This window comes from Taudactylus pleione, unplaced genomic scaffold, assembly GCF_031769625.1.
Source record: "Taudactylus pleione unplaced genomic scaffold, aTauple2 ptg001628l, whole genome shotgun sequence".
NCBI lineage: Eukaryota > Metazoa > Chordata > Amphibia > Anura > Myobatrachidae > Taudactylus > Taudactylus pleione.
In genome coordinates, this window is record NW_028286025.1 from 2534901 (window position 1) to 2557044 (window position 22144).

At 46.9% G+C, this 22144-nt stretch overlaps 1 protein-coding gene across 2 annotated transcripts in view; it reads left to right on the plus strand.

The window, feature by feature from the left end:
• The first annotated feature begins 499 nt into the window (after positions 1-499).
• LBHD2 (LBH domain containing 2) overlaps positions 500-22144 on the plus strand; it is a 95647-nt gene continuing 74002 nt past the window's right edge. Inside the window, exon 1 of one of the 2 annotated variants that reach the window (XM_088464283.1) lies at positions 500-806. The gene's annotated coding sequence lies outside the window, so the exon portion shown is untranslated. Of the gene's footprint in view, positions 807-910; positions 1219-22144 lie in introns of those variants that run through there. The other variant, XM_088464284.1, reaches the window with a different exon arrangement.

Consider the following 22144-nt stretch of genomic DNA (forward strand, 5'->3'; position numbering starts at 1 on the left):
CCTAGTTATCGCCCTGATTTGTCGTTCCGATGTGTCAGAATCGGACAAATCGTTAAAGATACCGTGTAGTGTGTAGGGGCCTTAAGAGGTTCTGCGGCAACCTTAAATATTATTCTTAATATTATTATTATTATTATTATTATTATTATTATTATTATTAATACTACTACAGGACATACATAACATAGGGATATATAAGGTATATAAAATTAATGCAAACCGAAAAGTAAAATGTAGGGATTGCCTTCTCCATGAGAGAACTTACATTCTAAAAGTAATGATAGTAATCTATAAGAAAATAAAGAAAAGTTTAACCAGATCCACGTTCACACAACAGGATCCTTTGTGTTTCTTCCAACATGACCTAAAGTAACGATCCGGCACATTGAGCTGATCCCACTGTAGGCAGCCCACCCCTTCTGTGCCCCCGGATCCTCGTGTGGATGGACCCTAATATGCTGCAGCACCACCTCCTCTGCTGGTGGTAACCTGTGTGCATGCTTTGGAATGAGAGAGTGCACAGGCTCCCTCTGCCTGTATTTCAGCGTGCACAGAGAATTACTCCACACTCTCTCTGTCTCTCCCTGCACATTGCCAAGGTCTCTCTCTGTCTCTCCCTGTACATTACCAAGGTCTCTCTCTGTCTCTCTGACACTCTCCAGCCTCGCTCAGTCACAATCCTTTTCTCCCACTCCTGACCCAGCATTGCAAGCCCTGTGCCCAGAAGAGGAAGAGGGGTCCAGCTTTTGACACACTGACCCAGGGAGAAGCAGCAGCAATTCCAGCATCCCCCCTCCCCACTCCAGGTGAGCACAGGGGCTGCCCCCCCCCCCTCCCCAATTTTTTCTATGTATTTGTGGCTTATGCATACACACATCATGCAAATAGCTGCTGGGGAGTGGGACCAGCTCTATGCATGCTGCGCCCCATTTGCCGGCTCATCTCTCTGAGCTTTTATGTTGCACGAATTGAGTTTCAAGAGGAAGGAAGGAAATGGGAGTTAAAAATACAACTTGCAGGCTTGTTCATTAGTGGATTCTACCCAGTCCATCTGCCTGTTGCTTGCTTCGGGCTCCTAAACACACCGGCTGTACTGGGGGCGCAAACTGTACCAGTGGCTGAGTAAATTGCGCACAGGACAGGAGGTCTCTACCTGCACCACTGTCTGTAGCTCTCCTTGCCCTGGGAGTGAAGGGGTTACCTGACAACATACTGTATGTAAGTACTCAGTCATATTATACCCAGTAGGGATTATCTTTCTGCTATTAGATACTTGTATCATTGGGTTGTTACATTTTGCTGGGTGAAGTGAGTGCTGTTATCCTAGGTATGTACTGTAAGCTTGCGTGCAGGGCCCTCTTCCCCTTATGTATGTCTTTTATGTATGTATGTATGTATGTATGTATGTATGTATGTCTTTTACAACCCAGTATAATGTTAATGTTGATTCAAATTGTAAAGCGTGCAACGGAATTTGCTGCGCTACATAAGAAACTGTTAATAAATAAATAAATACTGTGCATTTCATTTCAGGGGTTCCTAAGGGTTAAGAACAATTGGAGCTGGGTTGCTGTACCCATTGATGTTCATAGAGGGCGATCTGTAGTCAGCTGTGCTTGACTGATGTGGGTACTGCTGGGTAACACACTGTATAGGGACCGACAGTAGAAAGGGGTCTGCATACTGCAAACTTAAATATTTTCTAAAATATATTTCTCTACTTGCATTGAAATATGTCAGGCAAAGAACTGCCTCAGGGGTTCACATGCTCTAGATGTGCTTAAATTGTCCTTGCATCATGTGCCCTATCATTTAAGTGTTAATGCTCTAGCGTAATATATATTGTATATTCTGTACTAGATGATGTTGAGACTATTCTGCACTAAGTCTATTATTCTCTTTTTCATATACTTATATAATACGTTTATATATGCAGTAGGTTTTTTGTTTTCTTTATGCTCTGCAGTTTTACAATTTTGATGTGTGATAATTATTGTTTGGTTTTTTTTGCTGATTTATTGTTATATTGTATTGTTTAATAGGAAAACATTTTCAATAAAAAATACTCAATTTAAATAAAAAAATTCAGGATTTCCTGCAACTCTATATCTGAATAGTGTCAATGGACACATACACCTGTCTACTTATTAGGTCAGAGGTTGGCAACAGGCTGTGGAACTACAAATCCCAGCATGCCTGACAGCCTCCACAGCAGCTGGCATTGCCTCTACTAGAGGATTCCCCACTTTTTTTCTTGGGTTACTTAAAACATTCCAGTGTACTATTGAATTTAATGCTATTAATGTAGACCGGTCAAGGCAAGCGTAATTTACCACAGTGACTGTGCATACGAATGATGCTTACAGTAAATGCTTGATATAGTCCTGACACAAAGCTGCTAGTTCAGTCTCTGGCATGCACTTGTCTGCTCTGTGATGGCTGTGGGTGGATGTCATATTGACAGCTCAGATGATTTTGCTGCTGTAGGTGTCAGAGGAGGCTGTACGCACAGTGTGGCCTCAGGGAAGCACACAGTTCTGGGCAATTTCTGCGGTAATGATCAAATATTCGCTACCTCACATCTTGTGGTGATATCTGCCATATTCAAATGTTTTTTTTTCCCCTGGGATATAGTCATGCTTCATATATATACTGGTACCAGATCTGTTTTATCCAGAATCCTTTTGGTTTTCTGCACAGGGGTTATCCCAGTAATTTGGAGTGTCATGTATCAAATATAAAAGATGACAATTAAAATGTTCTCCTTTTTTTGCACAAAACTTTATTAAACTCTTTAGCAGAGCTCCTCATGGTGATGCTTCAGTCATTTCATTTCTTTCTTTCTTCTGGTTCTTTAACTTTGTGGATAATAATTCCAGTTACTGCGTGCAGTAAGTGCCTTCTCCCGGCTATTCACGGAAGCCGCAGCCAGTTCAATAAGAAGCCACTTTTTTATACAGATAATCCTTCATAAATGCTGGACCAGCTAAGGCTAGTTGACGCTTGCTACCTTTGAAATGACTGAGTCCAGGGGGGATCATTGGGGAGGGAAGGGGGTGCGATTGTGTCACTGAGCTCCGGACCAATCAACTCGCTGGGGGAAGTGTCCAGGATTCGGGAGGCTGATCTTCCCTGGAAATCTGGGAGAACTCCCCAAAATGAGTGAGAGGGTTACAGCATCCTTTATGACTCCTGACAGTGCTGGCGGTGGTAATGTTCACCGCTCCCTACACTGCCTATCCGTTCTCCACTCAAAGCTCAACCCGCATGGACAAGTAATTAAATAAATCCCACGTGTTGTGGTACATGTAAGATGATGGTCTATATAGAATTGTTTGCTACTACAAGGGTGACCAAAGCTGTTTCCTGGAGGTAAATATCTGCAGGTCAGACAATTAAGACATTTAAAACATCCCTTCCTTGGTGTATCACAATCTCAGCGGGCGCCCAGCAAATGGAGGGTGCAGGGGGTGTGATCGCTGGGCTGGCGGGCCCCTTAAGCCGCCGGGCCCCATAGCAACCGCACCCCCTGCACCCTCCATAGTTACACCACTGGCTGTAACCATAAGCAATCCCGCGGTTGTTTCCTTTAATTTTTTTATATTGTGCTAGAAAATTGTCGATCTGCTTGATATGGGTTCCAGTACTTTTTGCCGTTACCTGTGCACCAGGTTCCGGTCCTATGTCCTATGTTGTGTTGGAAAGTTACTGAATGGTAAAACCACCAGCATTCTATTATTTTCAGTAATTACAAGGGGCCTTGTTCCGTTTCAGTGTATGGCTGATATCTTATTTTATCTTTGGCGTTCAAGCAGCTTCTACTCATTAGGAAGTTTATTTAACTGTGCAGAGATAAGGCTCATTCTGCAGGAAGTGTGTTTTCCTGTGCACGTATTAGACAAGTTGAATCTATATATAGTTTGTTGTTTCACACATATCAGTTTTTGCTTTTGTTCTTTTGATATTTGTTACATGAATACTCTGATTGGCTAAAGTTTAATTAAGTCACTTGGCTGTTCTAATGGTGAGATTGACTTTGCTGTAACAGGATACAAATGCGCCCTGTGCCAGCCCCGCCCCCTGATGTTGTGCAAAAGGGGCTGGGCCGGTAAGTGCAGAGCAAAAGGGGCAGTACCGGTAAGTGCAGCGCTGACCTGGAGTCCTGAGGACACCTGCTCAGCTGCACAGATTGCAATCGGTCCATCTGGAGCGTCCACAGGATGCTCAGGACAGTTGCAGGGTGCCGTTCCAGGCATCCTACTAGCCGGAAGCAAGGGACGTAGGTAGGTGAAGGTGCCGCCCACAGAGCCCTTGCGCTCTGTGCAGTGGCACTGGTCGCACACCCCTAGTTATGGCCCTGGCAAGACCCATGGGTGTCCAAATGCTCTGATTGGCTAATTTGAGCAAATCCCTTGGTTATCCTAATGTTCTGATTGGCTACAGGTTAGTCAAGAGCTGTGGATGCTCTAATGCCCTGCATGGTTACAGAATTAGCCCTGTGATTGTTCTTAGAGTGGATATAAGATGGCAAAGTTGTATTTGGTTGTATTTGGTTACAAAGTTGTATTTGTTTTTGCAAATATCATTATATTTGAAAAAACTATTTTGGTTAATACAGTGACAAGGCTAAACCTGTGACTCTTCTAAAGATCTGACTAGCAACTGTTTGCATCCGTCCCAACTGTTCTGATTGTAATGGGACTGTCCCAAGTTGCGGACCTCAATAGGAGCATATCGGAGTGGGTTTGGACGGATCGGGGCAGGGTATGGGTAGATTTGGGCGTGTTTGGGTGGATCATTGGTTGTTATAAAGACATAGGAGAAAATACACCACACCAAAATTAAGTGGTCAGGTTTAAGGTTGGCTGTCTTCGTAGGTGAAAATATACTTAAGTGATCCTATGGCATGGCGGAGGCATTTGAATGGAGCGCACAGGAGCAGCTTGAGGAAAAGCAACAATCTGTGTCATGCATGACAGAATGAGACACAAAGTACCATAAAGGCAGCCTGGTTCTCTAAGGTAGGGAGCAGTTTTTTTTTAAAATAATTTCTATATTTTCTAAAAATTGTTAAAGACAATTTGTCAAAGAATACAATGAGAACACCTGGCCAAGGTCGGGAGCATTGTTAAAGCAAAAATATTTTTTTTTCTTTTAAGAATTACAAGAAGACTCAGAAGAATATAGATAAAGTATTAGATCTGGTTTAGCAGGAGGAGGCTAAGAAAGAATTTATATGTACAACACCTCAAGCTAATGGGCCCCAGACACCAGCAATCACAAAAACATATTCACAGATCTGCGTTTTCCCCCCTAATTTATCGATTCTCCGACCCACCAATCTGTGCCCATGCATTGCTTATATGCGTCAGTGATTTGCAGATCATTTTCACCAAAGAACAGATCTGCCAATCGTGAAAGGCTCATCATTTTACAAGGAACGGTCTGCAAAACAGCTGATCGGTAACATACTCTAGCAATCTACAGCCCCCATTAGTTGGTAAATTGGACAACCTGATTTACTGGAATCATCAGTCATTGAACCCCATACATTGCTGAATTTTTTACACAATCATCTGGGAAACGCTGCATTGCCCCTAATGATTGCTAATCTTTGGGTCCCACTAGGAGAAAATTGCAATCAGTAAGTTTATTTATTTTATTTATTTAATAACAGTTTTTTATGTAGCGCAACATATTCCGTTGCGCTTTACAACTGGAAACATTTATAGAACAAAACGGTAATAACAGGCAGACATAGAGGTAAGAGGGCCCTGCTTGCAAGCTTACAATCTATAGGGAAATAAGCATTGATACACAAGGATAGTGTATATAACCTTTTTAGATGCGTAAGAGAAAGGATAAAGAAAATCAGGTGTAGAAAGAGTAACCACTTAACTAGCACAGTTGCAGACACATTCAGCACCTCTCGCAGTCCTGCCGTTTCCACCTAAAAAATATCTCCAGGATTAGACCTTTCCTCACCCAGGATGCCACTAAAACCTTCATCCACTCACTGTTCATCTCCAGATTGGACTACTGTAACCTTCTCCTAGCTGGCCTCCCAGTCTCTCACCTCTCTCCACTACAATCGATTCTCAATGCTGCTGTTCGGCTCATCTTCCTCTACAAATGTTCTACATCTGCTTCCCCTCTCCTTCAAGCCCTACACTGGCTCCCATTCCCCTTCAGATGCCAATTCAAGGTTCTTACATTTGCTTACAAAGCCCTCACCAAATCATCTCCCACTTATATCTCTGACCTCATCTCCCTTCACACTCCCGCCTGTCCACTTCGCTCAACAAATAGACGCCGCCTCTCTTGCCAACTAATTACTTCCTCCCACTCCCGCATCCAAGATTTTGCCCGTGCTGCTCCCTACCTTTGGAACTCTCTCCCTCTCCCTATCAGACTCTCCACCTCTCTACAAATCTTCAAATGGGCTCTCAAGACCCACTACTTCATCAAGACCTTCCATCTCTCATCCTAACCCACCTCATGCTCTTTCCTCCCCTTCTGTGTCACGCCTGTCTGTCTGCCCCTCCCCTTCTGTGTCACGCCTGTCTGTCTGCCCCTCCCCTTCTGTGTCACGCCTGTCTGTCTGCCCCTCCCCTTCTGTGTCACGCCTGTCTGTTTGCCCCTCCCCTTTAGAATGTAAACTCTCACGAGCAGGGACCTCTTCCCTCATGTGCTTCTCTTTACATTTTCTTCTACTCCTTACGCCCAATAAGGGCACCTAACATGTGACTGCCAAATCCCGGCTGCTTATTGTGAGTGTTTACTCGCTATTGCAGCAATGTATATAAGTCATGTCCTTGTCCTGCACTGTAATGTACTGTAAGTTACTTGTTTCTTGTTCACCTATTAGTTCTATGTACTATGTAAGGTGCTGCGGAACACTTGTGGTGCCATATAAATAAAGGATAATAATAATAATAATAATAATAATAATAATAATAATAATGGGACCCACCAGATGAGCTTCTACTGACATCGACGCATCCCATGCGACCATGCCCTCCTCCTCCGAGGCTCTGCATTTTTTAAGAAAATCAGTTCTGCATATGTCCTGTCCTGCCACTGGCTTTGTGGCTGCCAACATCACCGCTGATATTGTACCCCAGAATGTTGTGCGATCGCTATCCTGGAGAGCATGCGGCAATTAAAAAAGTGCAAAGAAGGGAACTTCAGTCACTTTATTGCCTCTGAGGGATCTATTCAGGTCCGTCCCGACCTATACTCAAAATACGCTGGCGTCAGTATACGCTGGTGTCACCGGCGATCCTGGGTGGCTCCCCCTCCTCTCTGACGCAACCCAAGCCCACCTCTCACTGGAAACAAGCAGAAACATCCTCTCCTGATAGGTTTGGTCTACCCCTGGATCTACTGACACTGAGAGTTGAGGCTTAATGCTATAATGGGCACGTGTGGACACAGAGGGTTGGGGGATAATACTACAATTTACACGTATGGACAGGGGCATATATATGAACGCACTCTCTAAGGTGGGGGTAATGCCACTGTAGAGTCTATTGCCACTGGGAGCGTTGGGTATAAATTAATCTGCTCCCAGGGTGGTGCTAGACATCTCTAAAAAATATTTACCCACTAAAATAGTAAAAATACTATTTTGATATACATGTTCTTTACCTAATTAATTAATAATAATAATTAAAAATTTGACCATTTCTGGTGAAGACAATGGGAGAGAGTCTTTATTCAGGGAGACAGGCATATAGAGGCATAAGCAGGTTTTCTGAATATGGACCTCATTCAGAGCTGCTCGCAAAATGCGAACGCTCGCTCTGAATGAGGGCGACCGCTTCTCTGTAAAGAGCCAGCCTCCTGGCCGTTCGCTAAGCTGTGTGTGACCACCCACAGCTTTAGCAAGTGGCCAGGTTGATGGCATCGTGACCATCAGGGCTTGCGGCGAGACCCTTGTGGTAGGGTCTCGTCTGCCGCAAGCCCCAGTGAGCTTTTGGCTCTAATAGAGCCGGTAGCTCACCACTGACATCACGAGTGATGTCAGTGGGGCTGCCCCCAAATGGCAGGCGTTCCTTTGGGAACGCCTCAGTTTGGCCATCCACCCCCCGCCACGCCTATAAAACGGTGCGAGCTGTCGGTCACCATCGACAGCCGCCCCTTTTGTAGTGAGCCCCGGAGTGAGAGAATTTCGTGCAGTGCGCCCGTTGCGCATACGCAGCGCCTCAACATCGACCCGCTTGTGAAAGCTCAGCGCTTGCGAGCAGGTCTGAATGAGACCCCCAGCCTGAACAATGACAGGAGCTGATTGGTTGGTAGTTTATCACTCTCCAATTTATCTCTCTCCAAGCTTTGAGAAATATTCCCCTTAGGCTGAGGTGTACCAAGCCTTGGAGAGTGATAGAGTGGAGCAGTTGCCCAAAGACTGTGCTAGATAAATGACAGATAGAAGCTGATTGGTCGCTTTGCACAACCTCTCCAATTTACCTCTCAACGAGACTTGATACATCTCCCACTATATGTATTTTATACGTAATATCAGTCCAAATTTTAATTGAAGTGGACATTGATTTTGGGCACCCACACAGTTTGGCAGAAAATGGCCAAACTGATTATCAGTAGGGATGGATAGTCAAATCCAAATAACTTTCCCCCCCCAAAATCGAATTTTTCAGAGATTACAGTAAAATACATTGTTAAATGTCACACTGACATCACACTGCCGCTCTGTTAAAAAAGTAAAGCGCAATGACTTAATTCTCCGTCATCACCACAGCTCTCTTGTGTACAGTCGGAGAAGGAGTTTTTTCGTACTCACATGCGCAGCGTAAAAAAAGAGTAAGTTCCAGTCTGTATGCAGACTGAGGGCCTGATTCAGCAAGGATCGCAACTGTGATGGCGGTATTAATCATGCGCGCACGCAATTGCTATTGCAGAGCACTCTCACTGACAACATGTAGACGCCCACTTCCCCTTGCGCACATCCGCAATACCTTGCAATCCAGCCAAAACATCTGTAACATCGAAGTACATCGGAGCCCCTCGTACATTTAAGGCAGTTCTGACCCAACCACTAAATTGCTAACTTTCCTGCACGCAGTGAGAGCTGAAGCTGCGTATGCCATCGGAGTGGCTAATTTATGCACGCCCCTTGTAGCGGCGTTCAAATGCACTGGCACGCCTGTGTTTCTCTGACCACCCCCCCGCCACCACACCCCCTCCCCAAACGGTCCTTCCTGTAAATCACTGCAATAGGTCAGCATAGTCACTGTGGTGCCTTCACACACTGCGATGCATATGCACACGCAGTGCGCAATAATTGTCCGTCTGCGTATACTTTAGCAGTTGCGATCCTTCCTGAATCAGGTCCTGAGACTTATATCTATTTTGTGGGGTGTTGGTTGGCTTAGCGCTCACTACTACAGCAGGGTATAAATTACAGCTGCAGGACCCTGTATAGAGAGTATATCTATTTTGTGACTCACTCCATTTAAAGAGGTGGACAGAAGGGGATGGGCTGATGTAGCCTGAGTACAGTAAGGGTATGATAACCCACCTTATAAGGGCTACAGAGTTGAAGAAGCCCCAGGTACGTCTTGAAGGTGTGTTTGTTGCAGCTTCCACCACCCAAGTGCTAAACTGTGGTCTCACTGAAATTGCTACCACCAGCACTATGATGGTGGTACTGTGGCAAGAAAACCTCAGTATTGGGCCTACCCAGCTCTTGGCCAGGGCTAAGCCCAAATCCTATTTGGTCCATGTAGACTTGTTTAGCTGCTTCGCCACAAATGAGTTAGAAGTGTCAGCTGTAAAGTGTCACACGATCTGGCCATTTTCGACTGATCGTAACTACCAATCGTGTGAAAAGTAGTGTTTCATACACGATTATGATGCCGATGCACGTCCCCCACGTCGTGTATCGGCATCGTAGATCAGATGGTTTTGCAGAAAGATCTGCGAACCATCGTTTATGATGTGACACACGTATGTTTATGCTGTTTGTCACATCGTACACGATAGAGATGCATGTAGCACAGACCCAGGATCTCCGTGCTACTTGCATCTGTGTGATTGACACAGAGCACAGACGGGTCCGTGAGACCCGTCTGTGCTGCTGCGGTAAAAAAAAATGCGTAAAAAAAAAAACAATGGCGTGCCCCCCCCCCAAAAAAGCAGCAAGACCAGGGCTTTAGTGACCCTTTGCTGGGCGTACTTAAATACAGGGGACAAACGATGCAGGGGTCCCTCATACTTAAGCACAACCAGCACCGGGCTTGTCAGAACCGTCCCCAGTTGCCTAAATATGGAGGACAAACGACGTAGGGGGTCCTTTGTATTATGCACAACCAGCACTGGGCTCTGATCCAGTTCTGGTTCTGGAAATACAGAGGAAAAAAATGAGTAGGGTTCCCCTGTATTTTCCAGAACCAGCACCAGACTTTTTCTAGTGGGGGGCTGATGCCACAGCCAGGGGAGCCCTTTCACTGGGCCCCCAGCCGCAGCATCAGCCCTAACCGCTAGTCAGCCCAGGCCGGGGATCCAAATGGCACTATACGGACATCCTCCCAATGCTGGCTCCTTTCATGCCTCTCAGAACTGCAAATAGAAAGTATGGCGGTCGCTCACATCAGCTTAATGATATTGCTCAGGTGCTTGTAAAGGGCGGGGTTTACACTGAACCACAGAAAAAAGAAGATTCCCTCCAGCACACTGCAGCAATATTAGCAAAAATACTTGAATCCTACATGATAATAGAAATTCAGAGGTATTGGTTGCATACATTTGTAAATAAGCGCCAGGCCAGCGTCAAGGCTCCTCTATACCGGCATCCCTAACATTAAGGGGTTCACGTCCGAGGTGCAGAGCAGCCCAAAAGAACGTAGCCAAGGACCACTCCCAGGGCATCACACGAAAAATGGAAGAAAGGTGATAGTGAAGTGTAAAGTATAGATGTGTCAAGATAATCAACTAGGCTGAGAGGTTAGGTTTAGGCACTAGGCTGAGAGGTTAGGTTTAGGCACTAGGCTGAGAGGTTAGGTTTAGGCACTAGGCTGAGAGGTTAGGTTTAGGCACTAGGCTGAAAGGTTAGGTTTAGGCACTAGGCTGAGAGGTTAGGTTTAGGCACTAGGCTGATAGGTTAGGTGTAGGCACTAGGCTGAGATGTCAGGTTTAGGCACTAGGCTGAGAGGTTAGGTTTAGGCACTAGGCTGAGAGGTTAGGTTTAGGCACTAGGCTGAGAGGTTAGGTTTAGGCACTAGGCCGAGAGGTTAGGTTTAGGCTGCGGGGAGGGAGGGTTAGGGGTTAGGTTAGGCTTACTTACCTGGAGACGTCGGGATTGTAACCTGGTTGGGATGCCGGCGACGGGATTCTGACCGCCTGGACCTCGAGCATCGGCATCCCGTACCCTTCCCATCTTAAAAAGTGGGTATATGTAACAGATTGGTAACTCAGTTTTACTGTTCATTTTAGAGGACACAAAGTAGTTGTAATTGTAGCTCACATACCATAGTTAGTTGGTTACACCTATATTTGCATAGTAAACATTTATTTGTTGTTGGTACAATATTGGAAGTGTAAGAATAGTAACTCAGATTTTTCCAAATTGCAACTTTATCACGAAAAACTGTTTCTTTGACATTTTGTTCGTTAGTTTGTACGGAACTTTTGTTTGGATATGTAATTTGTTGATTTTCTCTATCACTTTTAATTATCCGTGTGCAGACCACATTTTTTTGGCTCACGGTGATATTCAGTTGTCCCCAGGCCTTATGCATGAGTCAGAGGTGTTCCAGGTACCAGACCCAAGTACAGAACAGGATAAACAAGATGTAAGTTCACAGAAACAGAAAGGAGAGGCCAATATTAGGCTAAACTGTGCTATTGTCCCATAGACTGTAAGCTCTCACGAGCAGGGCACTCCACCCTTATGGTTCACACCCTGCACTATGCTTGTCACCAGTGATTGCCTACTGACTCAGCCGCTCTGATCCTTTGTGTCTGCCCTCCCAGGGCACTGGGTTACTGACTGCTATTATTATTATCTGTCGGTCAGCTGTATAGGAATATAACTAATTTTTTTCTTTCCCTGTACTGTCTGTTTGAACTTATTGTATTATTAATAATAACAATAATAATAATAATAATAATAATGGACCTTCAGGCAGGTGCAGCGAAGCAGTCTCCATTAGAATGTCTAAGGTCAGGGCAGGCAGCTAACAGGCACCTAATACCTTGAGCCTGGTGGCCAATCTTTAGCAGTGCCTGCAGTGGGGCGGCCTGACACCACCTCTGTTGGGACTTATTAGGGAAGGATGTGCATGTGTTATTTTACAACACACACAAATGCAAGAACATACATTATGGAACAGTAAAATACCAATTACAGTGCTGTTGGGGAGGAGTGATACCTTTGGACAAGTTCCCACTAATTTATCTGCAGCTGATGTAGCAACCACTACCCCTGTAACCAAAAGCTGATCGCCTTATGATCTTGTAGCTCAGGAAAAGAGAATCTGTCCATGATTGATCCCGCATATTGCAGTATAAAATTTATGTTAGTGGTATGGGTGGACTCTATGGGCAAAATTTACTAAGCGGCGGTTTGACGGCGGGCTCTATTCTGTTCTGAACCCTGGCGGTTTGATGGCGGTTTTTATTCTGCACTAAACCCCGGGGGTTTGGTGGCGGTTTTGCAGCAGTTTCTAAATGACAGCCCTGTTCTATTCTATTCTAAAATGTGTTTTGATGGCAGTTTTGCAGCGGTTTTGGCCTTAGTAAATCTGCAGATAGCAAAACCGCTGCCAAACCACAGTCAAAACACATTTTAGCATAGAATAGAACAGGGCTGTCATTTAGAAACCGCTGGCAAACAGCCACCAAACCCCTGGGTTTTAGAACAGAATAGAACCCGCCACCAAACCGCCGGGGTTTAGAATAGAACAGAACCCGTCGTCAAACCGCCGCTTAGTAAATTTTGTCCTATGTATTTGTTAAATGTAACAAATTGCAGGTAAATTAGGGACTTGTATTAAACTGGTCAGCCCCGATAGGAACCTTGAGTTTCCAGAAGTAATGCACGGACCCGAAGCTTAGGACAGGGCCGCAACTGGGGGGGGGGGCTGGAGGTGTGGGTGTGTCGCTGCACCCGGCGCCAGTGTCCTCCAGCCCGGCACTGCAGGGAGGCTCCAAGCCGGATGCCCGCTGAAATGTTATTACCAGCGGGCACCCGTCTCTTTCCCTGCAGCGCCGCGGTAGCCGGAGGCTGGCGTTCTCTCCTGAATCTGCTTCCGGCTCTCCCCACGGGAACTATCATGACGTCTCTCCCATAGTTCTGAGGAGCAGCCGGGCGGACCGGACGTTCCTTTTATTTTTGTAAGCGGCAGTACAGGGGCATTACTAGGGGGCATTACTATATGGGCACTACAGGGGCATTACTATATGGGCACTACAGGAGCATTATTAGGGGGCATTACATTATGGGCACTACTGGGGCATTACTTGGGGGGCATTTCTATATGGGCACTACAGGGGCATTACTAGGGGGCATTACTATATGGGCAACACCATATGGGCACTACAGGGGCATTACCATTTGGGCACTACAGGGGCATTACTATGGGGGCATTACATTCTGGGCACTACTGGGGCATTACTATATGGGCACTACTACAGGGGCATTACCTCAGAGGGCATTACTATAGGTACACTGCTGAAGGGAGCATTACTATAGGTGCACTGCTGAAGGGAGCATTACTATAGGGGCACTGCTGCAGGGGGCATTACTATGGGGGAATTACCAGGGGGGGGCGCCAAATTACTGTCTTGCCCCGGGTGACAAAAACCCTAGTTTCGGCCCTGCTTAGGACTCTTAAATAAATCCTTTGTGTGTTTCACATACATGCTAAACTCTTTAAGAAAGCTTTGGGGAGTCTCCTTATAGCCCCTTCCTTACTGCCTCTCAGCGACGCAACTGCCATCCTTAAGTTTAGGGGCTAGGGTTGAGCACTAGGGGGAGGGCTAGGGTTAGTCTGTGGTGGGGAAGGTTAGGGTTAGGCTGGGGGAGGGAGAGTTAGGGTTCGGGGTTAGGGTTAGCATACTTACCTTCAAGGTGTCGGGATTGCGACTGTCGGGATGCCGCTGTCAGTATTCTGACCGCCGGCATGCCAACCGCCGGGATCCCAAACCCACCCCATCCTGGGATATATGGTAGCATGTGCTGTGTAATAGCTCCCATATTAAATATTATGCCAATTGACTTTGCTAATGAATATCCGTTAACTCTGCACTCAATGCTGTACCGATGACAGGAAAAACCTTGTGTTATCCAATTAGCAGCTGACTCTGTATCTCACAGCTTCCCTAAGCGGAAATGTAAGACCTATTGGGCCACGTCCACAATGGTCCCTGCACTAAATTGTTGACAGGAGCTCCAGTTGGCTTGTGGATTTTCGGAAACCCATTGCTTGTGTCAATCGCTTGGGGTAACTGGTAACAGTGAGTGAGGGATGTCGCTAGTTCCAGGTGAACTGATGGCTATATATTGTTTAAACTCAGACAATGGCGGCCTCCACTGTGTGGAGACATGTAGGGGGTGATTCAATTGTTTTATCGCGCTCTATCTCAGTGACGGGAGATCGTGGGATGATATTCAATCGTTTTTGGGCGCCCTTGCTTTATCATGTATGTCGCGCCCAAATAGACAGGGTTTAGCCGAGTAAAGCAGCATCTAAACTCCAGGTTAGTTCGCCCTAACTCCGGTGTGGGCGCCCAAACCACGGACTTTTCGCACATTTCTGCTCGACAACCCAGGAGGGTGTGAGCAGAAATGCTGGCGTCCGTGGTTATCGCGCCCCAACAGAGCAACAATTGAATTGCCCTGTCATGCATTCATTAGGCAGAGCCAACATTTGAATTCCCCCATAATATCCATTTGCCTGCTTATACACTGCTGGGCCTTGTCAGCATGTATTCTCTGCACAGGTAATCGCTCACAGCAAGTCTTCTGTCTGAGCTGGCAATCCGTCCCTCACATCCCAGCCGCAGACACGCTCACATACGAAAGCCTTGTGGTGTTGTGGTAAGGCTGTAAATGGGGACACTCGCTTGTGTTGTAGCAGGGTCTTATTTTAGTTTGTGGCTGCTTAAACTGGAATTAAATGCAAAACAAATACAGGCTCTCGCTGGCCGTGAGGTCCCTGGATGATATTTATCAGTGGGCAGTACTGTGCTGTGTACACGGAGATCACGGAAAATCTAGGATGAAGGAAGCGCTGTGTTGTGACTGTATACAGGAATAGAGTTTATTATCTGGAATGCTTGGGACTGAGGGATGCCTGGAGAAGTTTTTTTTTTATATATCTTAAAGTATATTTAATAATTACCGCTATATTTCCCCCACTCTGCACTAAGGGCCTGATTCAGACCCGCTCGCCAGCGCTGAGCACTCGCAAGCGGGTCAATGTTGCCCAAGTGTGCATGCGCACGATGGAGGCGGCTCCGTCGTGCGCATGCGCGAGACCCGAATAACGATGGCCAAGCCGTCGTTATGGGTCTCGCACCAAAGGGGGCGTGGCTGCCCAGACGGAGGCGTTCCCATGGGAACGCTTACCGTCTGGGGCTGGCCCCACTAGACATCACTAGTGATGTCAGTGGGAGTGATTTAGGCTCTGATAGAGCCAAAAGCACTCTAGGGCTTGCGGTAGCGAGACCCTACTACATTGCAACCATCATTTTGGACGCTCGCTATAGCTGTGGGTGGTGACCCACAGCTATGCGAGCGGCCAGTAGGCCGCGCCAAAAAGGAGCAGGGATGGCCCTGATTCAGAGCGAGTGCTCCATCAGAGCGTCCAGCTCTGAATCAGGGCCTAAATTTACAGCGCTCCTTACAGTGACCATACTTAGGGGTTTATTTACCAAGCAGTGAAAAGGATGGAGAATTAGACCAGTGGAGAAGTTTCCCATAGCAACCAATCAGCTTCTACAGATGCGTCCAGTTACATTGTGGCTGATCTGGCCACAATCGTGCGCATGCATCGCCCCATGCGATTCCCCGCAGTAGATATACGCTACAGTACACTTTGGCGCGCACTGCGATCGCACCGGACGCGCGGTCGCGTGTGGCGTGGATGGCTCTGAGCAGTTAGCTGCGCTGTGATGCTCGGCCAGTGACTCATCTGCATACGCGTTACGATCAGTTTGCGGATGCGATTTCATTTCAGTATTCTGAGCCATACAAATCTTTGTGTGCAGCGTCCCCGGCAGTCATCCCTGGCATTTACACCGACCCTTTGCTGGCTGCAGGTGATACGGCATACACACTGCACACGCAAAACTCAGAATGGCGAGTAACGCGGCAACTGCGTAATCGCAGTTGCGTGCAGTAGTGAATCAGCCCCTGTATGCAAAGAACAAAAATTATTTGATCCGTGTGCATTCGGAGCTACGTGCAATTGTAAATCAGGTCTTTTATCTTGACACTAATTAATAAAAATGTATTTACATACAAACACAAATTAAATACAAACATCTGTTGTTTTACCATTTAAAAAACAAAATCAAACAAAAAAAACAATGCAAAACAAATGGGAATATTCTTTGCGGTAGGAAAATAAAATGTCACTAAAGTAATGGGAATAGAGAGCCACGACTTCATGTAATACAGCCGCAACACTAATGAATTAAGCACTGGAGGAGTTTAAAAGTAATCAGCCAATCAGAAGCAGGTGACAACTGTGGTCATTGGCGTATCTATAATTAATGCGTGCACACGGGCCCCAGGACCAAGGGGCCCCACTGCACACACCCTGCGCCCTTATTATATTACACGTACCTCTCTGTATTCCCGCGTCGGTCGGAGCTGTGGACACTCGTACTATGTGTCTCCGATATCTGCTGCGGCTCCACCATTTCCAACAGCAGCCGCAGGCCGCGTAGATTTCTATGGTGGTGCAATACTGTTTGATTTATCAAGCTCCAGAATCCAAAGCATTACAGGGTTTGGCCCCCGCAGCTACCGCCATCTGAAGATGGCTTTGTGCTGCTGTAGCCTATGGTCTACACATCGCAAAATTTACCGGGAGAGGGTTCCTCCAGGAGAGTCTCTTCACTCTTAGGATATGATTTAGACCCGTTCGCTAGTTGCGGACGCTCGCTCCCAGCGTATGGAAATTCAGCTAAGTGACGTCAAGGCAGGCGCTCGCACAGCAAGACATAAGCACGCCCACTATGTCTTGGCGAGCGATCACTTTGTGTTTATAGACACCCACCAGCCTGTCTTTAGCCGCCCACTTGCGTACGTCATCTCCAGGAATTATATACAACCATCAGTACATCGGGGAACCATCGGATCAGACCGCAGCGCTTGTGGTTGACAGTACCCTACCGCAAGCACTGCGAGCAGTTCTGTATAAAAATCTCCCAGGTGACGTGTACTGTGACGCTGCCTGGTAAGTATGCACGTCTATGAAACGGCGTGGAAACACTCTGGCATGCCTGCGTCCGCAACTCCACTCCCCCGTTACTACTGGCCTGCCCCTGTTACCACCCACAAACGGCCTCTCCTGTCACTCATTCCACTGGGCTGTCTTGGCAGGGCGAGCGAGCACATTCCGATACCTCGTACTAGTTTGCGCTAGGGGTGTGCACCGGCCACTTTTCGTGTTTTGTGTTTTGGTTTTGGATCTGGATCTTTCTTCGTGTTTTGGATCTGGATTGGTTTTGCCAAAACCACCCTTCCGTGTTTTGGGTTCTGGGTTTTGTGTTTTGGATCTGTATTTTTTTTAAAAAAAGCATAAAAACAGCTAAAATCACAGAATTAGTAGGTTTTTCTGCTCCTATGCTATTATTAACCTCAATAACCTTAATTTCCACTCATTTCCAGTCTATTCTGAACACCTCACAATGGTGTTTTTATGTCCAAAAGGTTGCACCGAGGTAGCTGGATGACTATGCTAAGCGACAGGAGTGGGCGGCACAAACACGTGACCCATCTAGGAGTGACACTGCAGTGGCAGACAGGATGGCAGTTAGAAAAACTAGGCCCCAAACTGTACATAATGCAAAGAAAAAAAAGAAGTGCAAGATGGAATTGTCCTTGGGCCCTCCCACCCACCCTTGTGTTGTATAAACAGGACATGCACACTTTAACAAACCAATCATTTCAGCGCCAGGGTCTGCCACACAACTGTGGCTGAAATTATTGGTTCGTGTGGGCCCCCACAAAACAAGCTGGCAATTAATGTGTCCCTGCACAAACTGGCTCTACGGAGGCAAGATGTCATCCTCATCCTCCTCATCCACCGATTCCTCACCCTCTTCAGTGTGTACATCCTCATCCTCACAAAGTATTAACTCGTCCCCACTTGAATCCACCACCACAGGTCCCTCTGTACCTTCTGGAGGCTGGTCTCCCTGGAAGAGCTGATAATTCATTTTGATGAACATCATCTTCTCCACATTCTGTGGAAGCAACCTCCTACGCCTTTCGCTGACAAGGTTCCCGGCTGCACTAAACACTCTTTCGGAGTACACACTGGAGGGGGGGCAACTCAGGTAAAATAGAGCCAGTTTGTACAGGGGCCTCCAAATTGCCTCTTTTTCCTGTCAGTACAGGTATGGACTGTCTGACATGCCTACTTGGATGCTGTCACCGATGTAATCCTCCACCATTCTGTCAATGGTGACAGTATCATATGCAGTGACAGTAGACATGTCAGAAATTGTTGCCAAGTCCTTCAGTCCGGACCAGATGTCCAAACTTGGTCCTGCCTGCCCTGCATCACCGCCAGCGGGTTGCTTAGGATACCTAAGTTTTTTCCTGGCAGCCCCAGTTGCGGGAGAAAATGAAGAAGGAGCCGTTGACGTGTCACGTTCCGCTTCAGCTGACAGTGTGTTCACCAGCAGGTCTTTGCACCTCTGCAGGTTTGTGTCGGCCGGAAAGAGAGACACCACATAGGCTTTAAACCTAGGATCGAGCACGGTGGCCAAAATGTAGTGGTCTGATTTCAACAGATTGACCACCCTGGAATCCTGGCAAAGCGAATGAAGGGCTTCATCCACAAGTCCCACATGCCGAGCGGAATCGCTCCGTCTTAGCTCCTCCTTCACTTTCTCCAGCTGCTTCTGCAAAAGCCTGATGAGGGGAATGACCTGACTCAAGCTGGCAGTGTCTGAACTGACTTCACGTGTGGCAAGTTCGAAGGGCTGGAGAACCTTGCACAACACGGAAATCATTCTCCACTGCGCTTGAGTCAGGTGCATACCCCCTCCTTTGCCTATGTCATAGGTGGATGTATAGGCTTGTATGGCCTTTTGCTGCTCCTCCATCCTCTGAAGCATATAGAGGGTTGAGTTCCACCGCGTCACAACCTCTTGCTTCAGGTGATGGCGGGGCAGGTTCAAGAGTGTTTGCTGGCGCTCCAGTCTTCGGCACGCAGTCGCTGAATGGCGAAAGTGGCCAGAAATTTTTCGGGCCACCCAAAGTGTCTCCTGCACGCCCCTGTCGCTTTTCAGAAAATTCTGCACCACCAAGTTTATTGTGTGAGCAAAACATGGGACGTGCTGGAATTTGCCCAGATGTAATGCCCGCACAATATTGGTGGCATTGTCAGATATCACAAATCCCCAGGAGAGTCTAAGTGGGGTAAGCCACTGGGCGATGATTTCCCTCAGTTTCTCTAAGAGGTTGTCGGCGGTGTGCTTCTTACTGAAACCGGTGATACACAGCGTAGCCTGCCTTGTAACGAGCTGGCGTTTCTGAGATGCTGCTACTGGTGACGCTGCTGCTGTTGCTGTGTAAGGTGATACATCTACCCAGTGGGCTGTCACAGTCATATAGTCCTTAGTCTGCCCTGTTCCACTTGTCCACATGTCCGTGGTTAAGTGGACATTGTGTACAACGGCATTTTTCAGGACACTGAGGACACTTTTTCTGACGTTTCTGTACAGTCTCGGTATCGCCTGCCTAGTGAAGTGGAATCTAGACGGGATTTGGAACCGGGGACACACTACCTCCATCAATTGTCTAAATCCCACTGCACTAATGGCGGATACCGGACGCACGTCTAACACCAACATAGCAGTCAAGGCCTCAGTTATACGTTTTGCTTCAGGATGACTGCTGTCGTACTTCATCCTCCTCGCTAAGGACTGTTGGAGGGTCAATTGTTTAGTAAAAGTAGTGGTGTTCCTACTTCCTCTCTGGGATGATGAACGACTCCCAGCAGCAGCAACAGCAGCAGCGGCAGCAGTAGGCGTAGCAATGCAGGATCCTCCGGAGGAATCCCGGATAGGAGAGTCAGTCATGCCAGTGACATGGCCTGCAGGACTACTTCCGATCCTGACTAAGGAGGAAATTGACGAGGAGGGAGTTGACGGTGTGGTTTGCAGGCGCTTGGATACAACAGGACAACGGGATTTAGGTGTCCCTGGACTGCTTACGGTCTTAGCCAAAGTTTCTGAACTTGACAGTAACTTTTTATGAACGCGCTGCAGGTGCCGTATAAGGGAGGATGTTCCTAGGTGGTTGACGTCCCTACCCCTACTTATTTCACCTTTACATATGGTACATATGGCAAGACAGTTGTTGTCCGGATTTGGATAGAAATATTGCCAGACCAAAGAGGTGGAATGTTTGGTCTTCTGCCCAGGCATGACCGTGATGGGCTTTTTCATCCACGGACAACTGTCTCCCCCGGAGCCTGATTTAAACAAACCACATCACCATCAGAATCCTCCTCGCCAACTTCCTCCTCAGCGCCAGCTACACCAGTATCCTCATCCTGTTGTACTTCAACAGTGACATCTACAATTTGCATATCAGCAAGTGGACTGTGGGTGCTCCTTTCAGCACTTGCAGGGGGCGTGCTAATGGTGGAAAGAGCCACCTCTTCCCGTCCAGTGCTGGGAAGGTCAGGCATCGCAACCACCACCACACTTGGACTCTCCTTGGGGATTTGTGATATCTTCTTAGAAAGCACAGTTCTTCGCTGTGCTTTTGCCAGCTTAACTCTTTTGATTTTTTTAGTGGGAGGAGGGCTTCCATCGTCATGTGAAGCTGAACCACTAGTCATGAACATACTAGGGATCGACCTTAGCCGTTCCTTGCCACTCCGTGTCGTAAATGGCATATTGGCAAGTTTACGTTTCTCTTCAGCTGATTTAAATGTCTTTTTCAAGGTCATTTTCCTGAACTTTGCCATTTGGGATTGTATGTGCCCTCTACTATGACATTGGGCATCGGCCTTGGCAGACGATGTTGATGGCATGTTATCGTCTATGTCATGACTAGTGGCAGCAGCTTCAGCACTAGGAGGAAGTGGTTCTTGATCTTTCTCTATTTTATTTTTATCGGAGAAAGTTTGGTCCTCCATTTATGTTATATCGATTTGATATATACGTGCGGCTAAACACAGAAAATAATTTTTTTTTTGGTTTGGACTGGAGTGTACTTTGGGGGTGACAGCACCCTTTAACGGTCAAGACAGCCGGCCCTTTACTTATGACACAGGCGCACGCTTGGCACTACTTTGTTGATGCACGTGCGGCTACTGCGCACACAATTCACAAACACAGAAAATAAATTTTTTTTTGGTTTGGACTGGAGTGTACTTTGGGGATTACAGCACCCTTTAACGGTCAAGCCAGCCGGCCCTTTACTTATGACACAGGCGCACGCTTGGCACTACTTTGTTGATGCACGTGCGGCTACTGCGCACACAATTCACAAACACAGAAAATAATTTTTTTTTTGGTTTGGACTGGAGTGTACTTTGGGGGTTACAGCACCCTTTAACGGTCAAGCCAGCCGGCCCTTTACTTATGACACAGGCGCACGCTTGGCACTACTTTGTTGATGCACGTGCGGCTACTGCGCACACAATTCACAAACACAGAAAATAATTTTTTTTTTGGTTTGGACTGGAGTGTACTTTCGGGGGTTACAGCACCCTTTAACCGTCAAGCCAGCCGGCCCTTTACTTATGACACAGGCGCACGCTTGGCACTACTTTGTTGATGCACGTGCGGCTACTGCGCACACAATTCACAAACACAGAAAATTATTTTTTTTTTGGTTTGGACTGGAGTGTACTTTCAGGGGTTACAGCACCCTTTAACGGTCAAGCCAGCCGGCCCTTTACTTATGACACAGGCGCACGCTTGGCAC